Source organism: Furipterus horrens, unplaced genomic scaffold, assembly GCF_987537825.1.
Source record: "Furipterus horrens unplaced genomic scaffold, mFurHor1.1.pri manual_scaffold_8, whole genome shotgun sequence".
Lineage (NCBI taxonomy): Eukaryota > Metazoa > Chordata > Mammalia > Chiroptera > Furipteridae > Furipterus > Furipterus horrens.
Window position 1 is genome coordinate 97,580,265 of NW_028327178.1, and position 7,187 is coordinate 97,587,451.

Below are 7,187 nucleotides of genomic sequence, written 5' to 3' on the forward strand. Positions count from 1 at the left end.
TATTATCTATATTCTATATTCACGCACACTCAAACACAAACTTTCATAGCAATATCATTTATAATAGGAAAAAAAGGAGAAAAACCTGAGATTGGTTAAATAAATATTTATCATTATAATGGAATATTATACAGCCATTAAAAATAATACATATATGATTCTGTTTTATGTATATGTACATAAAACATGTAAATATATGTATTTATTTTTGTTATATAAACAACTCCCTCCCACCAAACTTTTAACAGTGGTAATCCCATTGAGAGGCATTTATACCATTTTTACCTTACAGTCCTCTATATTGTTTAAGTTATTTCCACTTTCCTTCATAACTAAATAACTCAATGAAAGTAACATTGATATATTATTAATTACTCTACAGACCTTATTTGAATTTTACCAGTTTTCCCTTTTTTTGGGGGGTGGGTGGGTCTAGGATCCAATCTAGGACTCACATTGCATTTAGTTGTCATGTTTTCTTAATCTCTAATCTATGAAAGTTTCTCAGTTTATTTATTTATTTATTTTGCCTTTTATAACCTTGATACTTTTGAAGAGTACTGGCCAATTATTAAGACCCTTAATTTGAGTTTGTCTGATGTTTTCTCATGATTCAATTGACGTGATGCCCTTCTCGGGGCTTCATCTCACTCACGCTGATCTGTCTTACTGCTTGTGGTATTAACATGTGCCTGCTAGGTTTCTTCACTGTAAATGTACCATTTTCATGTTTGGATTTAATACATATCTCATAGGGGCAATACTTGGAGGTTATACAAATATCCTATTTCTCATCGCACATTCACGGGTACCTGCTTGTGACAGTTATTACCGTGGAGTTGGTCTACTGGTGATTTTCTATTTCCATAATTTCTTCTACATTTATTAACTGGTATTTTGTAAGGAAGAGGTGTCTCTTTCTTCTGGTCTATTTAGTCAATGCTTCATTTATGTTAGTATGAACAATAAAGATGTTTAAAAAATCGATTCTTTGCCACCTTAGTACAAATTAAAAATCTTGAATTTTGACTTTTTTTTTTCAGAAAGAACCAATAATATTTGGCAAAACAACTCGCAATCACGGAGGGCAAGAGAGGGGATAGGAGTCCAGCCTTGGGGGCCAGAATAGGGCCTGAGCCTCCAGCAGCACAGAGATCCTAAATTTCATTTCATCGATGGTGAAATGGTACAGAGAGGTTATTGCGATCAATCATGTTGGAACTGAGGTGAGAATTCACATCTGCCTGATTCCAAGACTCACACGCATCCCACCATCCTCCTTCAAACATCCGAAGGACATGAGCTTAGAGGTCCCTGAACTTTTGTGTCTATGAAGTCTCCCAACTGAGTTAAGCGTAACCCTGTCTCCTCTTCCATGAGGGACCTAGCGTGGAGACTCATGGCCCTGGGGCAGCCTCAGCTGCTGTTCTACAGACTCACCTCAGACTCTGGAGATAAAGATCCTTTCAGCTTTCCCCCACCTGAGCAAGACTCCTTCTGCCTGCAGTTCTCATCTGCAGGTAATTTAATTCCTGCTCAACACTAAGAGGTGAGAAATCAATTGTGTGTGTGTATGTGTGTGAATACGCATACCTATGTGCAGGTGTGTGCCTGTGTGTGTGTATTATGTGGTAGCATTGGGGGGAGTGAATTGGAACCAGGTACAACACCCCCAGCACCGGAGGTCTGTGTAAATCCCACTGTTCCCAGCAGTCACCTCCCATTAGGCTTGTAGCTCACATGCGCTGAAAGCGCATGGCCTCTGTGAATTTCCTGGAATACAGTTCAGAATTTTACTTCCCGGCATCACAGGCGAAGCCTTATTTGACCTCCTGGACTACATCCCGCTCCCGGCCCCATCACACTGGTTCACAGCACCTGTGCGGTCCTTCCTAGCATGCCCCCCAGGGCACTGTGGTTTCAGTCGTTGTTTGACTCACGCCTGACACCAAGCACCATGGCGGACAGCTGCCACATTCCCTTTTGTGAGCAAGAGAGGAATGCCTCCCTAGGTAGAGAATGGAGGGCTTGGGAAGTGCAGTCTTTCTCTAATTTGCACCTGAGTATTGCGTACCAGTTAGCTCGGCAAATAGGGATTTACTGTAGGAAGCTGAGTTTTCTGAAAACATAAAGTTTACGTTTTCTTGAATCCAGGACTGATATGGGGATTGATTTTATGCTTTTAAATGTTTATAAAGGGTTGTCCGTGGGTCAGATGGTTAAATAGCAGGGCAGATGTCCTTATTAAGATATACAAAGTTGTGACTTCTCAGGACGTGTGTGCTGTGCATTCCCAGACAGGTGAAGGGGCGGCAACAGCCCCGTGATGTTCTCAAGAACGCCACAAGGTGGCGCTGCTGCTGCTTCCCAGGCCTGACCACAGCGACCCGGCAAGTAGAGGCTGCAATCATGACTGTAAAAACTGCTTTGCAAGTTGGAAGTGATTGCCTAACGAAAACCCTGCTCGACTGGCCTTGAATTTTGGCTAATGATGGAGACTTACTTACAATGAAGACTTTTGGAGAAGGCCTCCGGGAACGGCGCGTCTTCCTATGTTTGACTGAGTCTCCCCTCAGAGGAGGAGAAATGGCTGGATCCTGAAAGGTCAGCCTCTTTCTCCAGAACCGTCAGCAGCTGCGAGCCCTGTAGGTTCTTCTCCCCAGCTTAAACCTGCCTGAAATGGGTTTGTTCATCCTGGCCTCTGGCTTCTTCTCCCACGGATCCAACCTGTGGGTTAGCAGCCATTCCACTGAGCTGGGTCCCATTGGTGGTGTGAGGATCTGTGCTTGCTGCTTCAGGTCTGACGTTTAACTGGGATGGCTCAGCCATGCATGCATCCATTCATTCGCTATGCATTGAGCTCTTGCTCTGTGCCAGGAGCTGGGGTTTACAACAGCAAATATGACAGCCCGGGATTTGGACTGGAGTGACGCCTTGGGCCCCTGCCCTACCCTGATCCAGCCTGATTCTGGCCAGCCCTTGCTCATAGTGGGGGCTCCTTTTCCTCTGCTCCAGATCAGACCCCAGGAAGGGCCAGTGGAGGCCAGATGAGTGTCCCAGACTGTTGCGGGGTCCCCTGCCTCCCTGAACTGCAGTCTCTCTACCCCAGGTGAGCGCTGAGCATGTGCCCTGTTGAGCATTGCTCCTGAACCCTGGAACCCCTCTCCCCTTACTTCTTAGTCCTGCTCTTCCAAGTTCTTGATGCTAATCCAGCCCCCTGGGGTCAGGCCTGGGGACTGAAGTGGGAGGAGGGCAGTCCCAGCCTTGGGGAGGGACATGGGTACACTCAGACACCATGATACTCCAGATAGAATCAAGGGGCTTATACCCTGTCCCTGGCACCTCCCCCCTGACTGTTGGCACCAAATCTTGGCTCCACAGCCCTTTCAGCTGACTTTCCTGACGCATACAGTACCCGATGCCCCCAACGCCCAAGCTTCGACAAGATTCGAGGTCTGTGCTCATCCTCCCCTACCTCCTTCCCTGCTATCACCTGGTTCTGTTCCCTCCCCTTCCTCTTTGTCCCCATCACCCTGACTTCAGTGCAGACCAGAGGTTTACACTTGTTGGCCCCACAGATTCTGACTCCTTTTCCTGCTGTCTTGGGTAGAATTTGCTGCCCAAGGTCTGTCCCTAATGATCCCAATTTCTGGTGGCTGGTGGTCATCCAGGACAGTTAGTCTCATGTGTGGGGTGTGTGCATGTGTAGAGAGTGGGGGTTGGGGTGACCACCACAGGACTCGGTAGCAACAGAATCAAGGTTGGGCCAGGTTAGTATGAAGGGTCCTGGTATGGAATCAAGCTATTCCTGACCTTTCAGAGTCAGCCCAGGGGTGAGCCAGGAGCTGGGGTTGGGGGATCAACCACTCCTGGGGCAGCCAGAAACCCCAAGTTTAGGGTGAAGCCAGACTGGGAACCAGAGACGGGGCTGGCTGTCAAAAGCAAGAGCAGGTGACTTGTTTAAAGTGACCCCGGGGAACTTTGTGAAATGTTTTATTGGTTCAACAGCATCTTTTTCTTTGGACATGCTGCTGGAGGCACAGTGGATGGTGCCAACTCCAAAGATGCACCTATCCCACGTGCAGGAAAATAGCAATTCAAAACACTTCTCTGCAGCCCAACGAGAGAGCTGTGGTCTCTGAAGAGAGGTCCCACTGCAGCAACCAAACTATGATGTGGCAGCTGAGTGAGGCCCTGGCAGGGATGGCAGGGTCAGCGTCACATTGACGTGAGTCAGGGATGCCACCAAGGACAGACAGCATGAGCAATGCCGTCAGGGTTCTGCCAGGGGAAGGGAGGGATCCAGGGGCCACTTGCTGTTGAAGGAAAGGGAATGAAGAACCACAATGCGAGGAGGCAGGACTTGCTCTTCACCTAGAAGTGCCACTGGCTAACCAGGCCCATTCCCACTAGGCATCCTGGGACCCCTGTGTGGGCCACGGCCGCCTGGGTGAGCTGCCGCAGACACATTTCTGCTGGACCACCACTCTGCTCTTTCAGACACAGAGTGCTGCTATGTGTCATTGGGAAAGGAGAGAAAGTCAGTGGGGGTCCCTTGGATTCCCACCGAGGTAGCTAATTAACCTCTGAAAGCCTCTCCTTTTTCTCAACTGTAAAGTCTTTTTAAAAAAAAAGATTTTCTTGCAAGGATTAAATGAGAGAACCAGGTCTGGCACAGTGTCTGGCTCATAGTGGGCACCTTAATTCCAGACCTACTGAGCTCACAACTCCCAGATTTGTTTCATAAACCGTGGCCTTTCTTCCCAGCTTCAAGGTCACACTTGCAGTCCCCTGCTGGGCCAGCTGTCCCTCTGCCTGCCCTGCACAGCGCACACTCAGTCTCTAAACGCACAGGTGTTCATGAAGGTGTCAGTGCCAGTAATAAATAGTAATGTCTCACATTTGTGGGGCCTTTCACAGTGTTTCCACATCTGTTGCCTCAATTTAAGCAGCATTAAGTCTTTTCTGGAACGAAGATGGAGTATAAGTTAACTTTAAAGCCAACCCACTTGTAGCATCTTTATAATAACCCAATTCGTTATTATCCTCATTTTGTAGATGAGAAACATTTACCCGGCCATAAAGCTGGGTGTGATCTTACGCTTCCCCCTCTTTGTTTCTCTGAGAATCAGATCCTCCACCCCCATTGCTGCTGTCTGTCCCTGCCTCTCATTCGCAGCAATGGTACAGTCTCTGTGTCCTGGGCCTCCGTTTCCCTCCCTCCATCCTGAGGTCCACAGCAATGGCTCTAAGAGTAAAGAGTCATCGTGCTGCTCCTCCGTTTAAAAAGGATGTATGACTTAGCTGAGAAAGTCATCCCTTTTCTGTGATTGCACCTTCCCACACCTCAACCAATGCTCCAGTTCGAAGTTTGAATATTCCTTCTGTCCAAATGCCCCCTGGGAACAGTCCGCTTCCTATAATGTAACACGTGGGCCTCTCCACAACCTGACAGCCGCCTACCTTTCCAGCATTATGTTTCATCACATCTGGCCTCACACCCCACTCACATTTCTTCTGTGCCAGGGAAGACTCTGCTTGGCCTGATGGTATTCTGGTGTATCTATCTTATTATTAATAATTTTTAGAGGGGGAAAGGGAGAGAGAGGGGGGAGAAACATTGATGAGAGAGAAACAGTGATCAGTTGCCTCTCGTACACACCTTGACCAGAGACCTGGCTCGCAATCTAGGCATGTGCCTGAACCGGGAATCAAACTGGCAACCTTTTGTTTAGTGGGACGCCCAACCCACTGAGCCACACCGGTCAGGACTACAAATATTTTTTTGAGAGATGAGCTTTGAAAAAATAACAAGTGCAGTTCAGCTCTTTTCTGTTTTCAAATGAATTAATTCCTGTTATCTTTAGTTATTCCCCTTGTCTGTTCTTGTTAGGATTTCTTGGCTATGTTGGTTCCCTATTTTGCCCCCAATTCCAGGTGGGCTCAGTCTCCCTTGGCAACAGTGAGAGTACAAAGAACATCTGAGCAGAAGTCTTCTTTGCTTGTTTTGATCTTAGAATTTGCATCTTCGGTGCATGGTTACATCTACCACATTGATGGTAGAACAGTCAGAGCGGTCTGTGTGTATATGAATTTTTACCTGTATTGATTGCCCAGGGTCTGTGGGAAGAAGTCAGTCTGAAATGCTCCCAAAGTTTTGAAACCTACAAACTTGGTTTCACACATCTGTAAAATCTGATATCCCCTCATTTTTTCCCCTCCATTCAGATCCCTATTTGTATGTCTCTTGGGGGAGGTTTCTATCCTGGAATCCTGTTAGGCAGGCATTTCTTGTGGTTTCTTCAATCATGCTATTTTAAAATGGGATTTGTGGTCCTAGGCAACCTTATTTGGCACCTGTGGGGTAATAATGAGAAAACTACAAATTCTGTAGCAGTCATACTTGTACAAATGTGCAGAGATGCATGAGTAAGAATGGTCCTCGCAGCAGTATGTGTAATATCCAAAATCAGAAACAACATAAATGTCAGTCAGTAGTGGTCTTGTTAAATACATATGATTATACTCATAAAAATGAACATGATGTCACCATTGAGAGAAGCCTATATGTACTAATATGGAAAGTTGCCATTTATATGGTTAAGTGAAAATCACTAATTTTATGTAAAGTATGAAAGTGTGATTCTATTTCAGTTAAATTAAGATTATTATACCTGGCTGCTGTGGCTCAGTGGATTGAGCATCGGCCTGTGAACCAAGTGTCACTGATTCAATTCCCAGTCAGGCCACATGCCTGGGTTGCACGCCAGGTCCCCAGTTGAGGATGCATGTGAGGCAACCACACATTGATGTTTCTCTCCCTCTCTTTCTCCTTTCCCCTCTCTCTAAAAACAAATAAATAAAATAATTTAAAAAAGATTATTATATACAAGGGGGGACCCCCCCAAAAATGGAATTTATTTATTAAAAATTGTATATGTACTCTTACATGTTTAAACTTCAGCCACCTTCAAAGTCCTCTTCATTTGGTGTAATATACCTATTGAGATGTTTTTTCCACTGCTCAAAACAGTTTTTGAACCTGTCTGTTTTGATGCCTTTTAGCGCTTCTGCTGTTTTTTGTTTCACCTTTTCCACATTGGCAAAACATTTCCCTTTGAGGACTTTTTTTTCATCCAGGATAACCAAAAGAAGTCACTCGGGGTGAGATTGGGTGAGTACGGAGG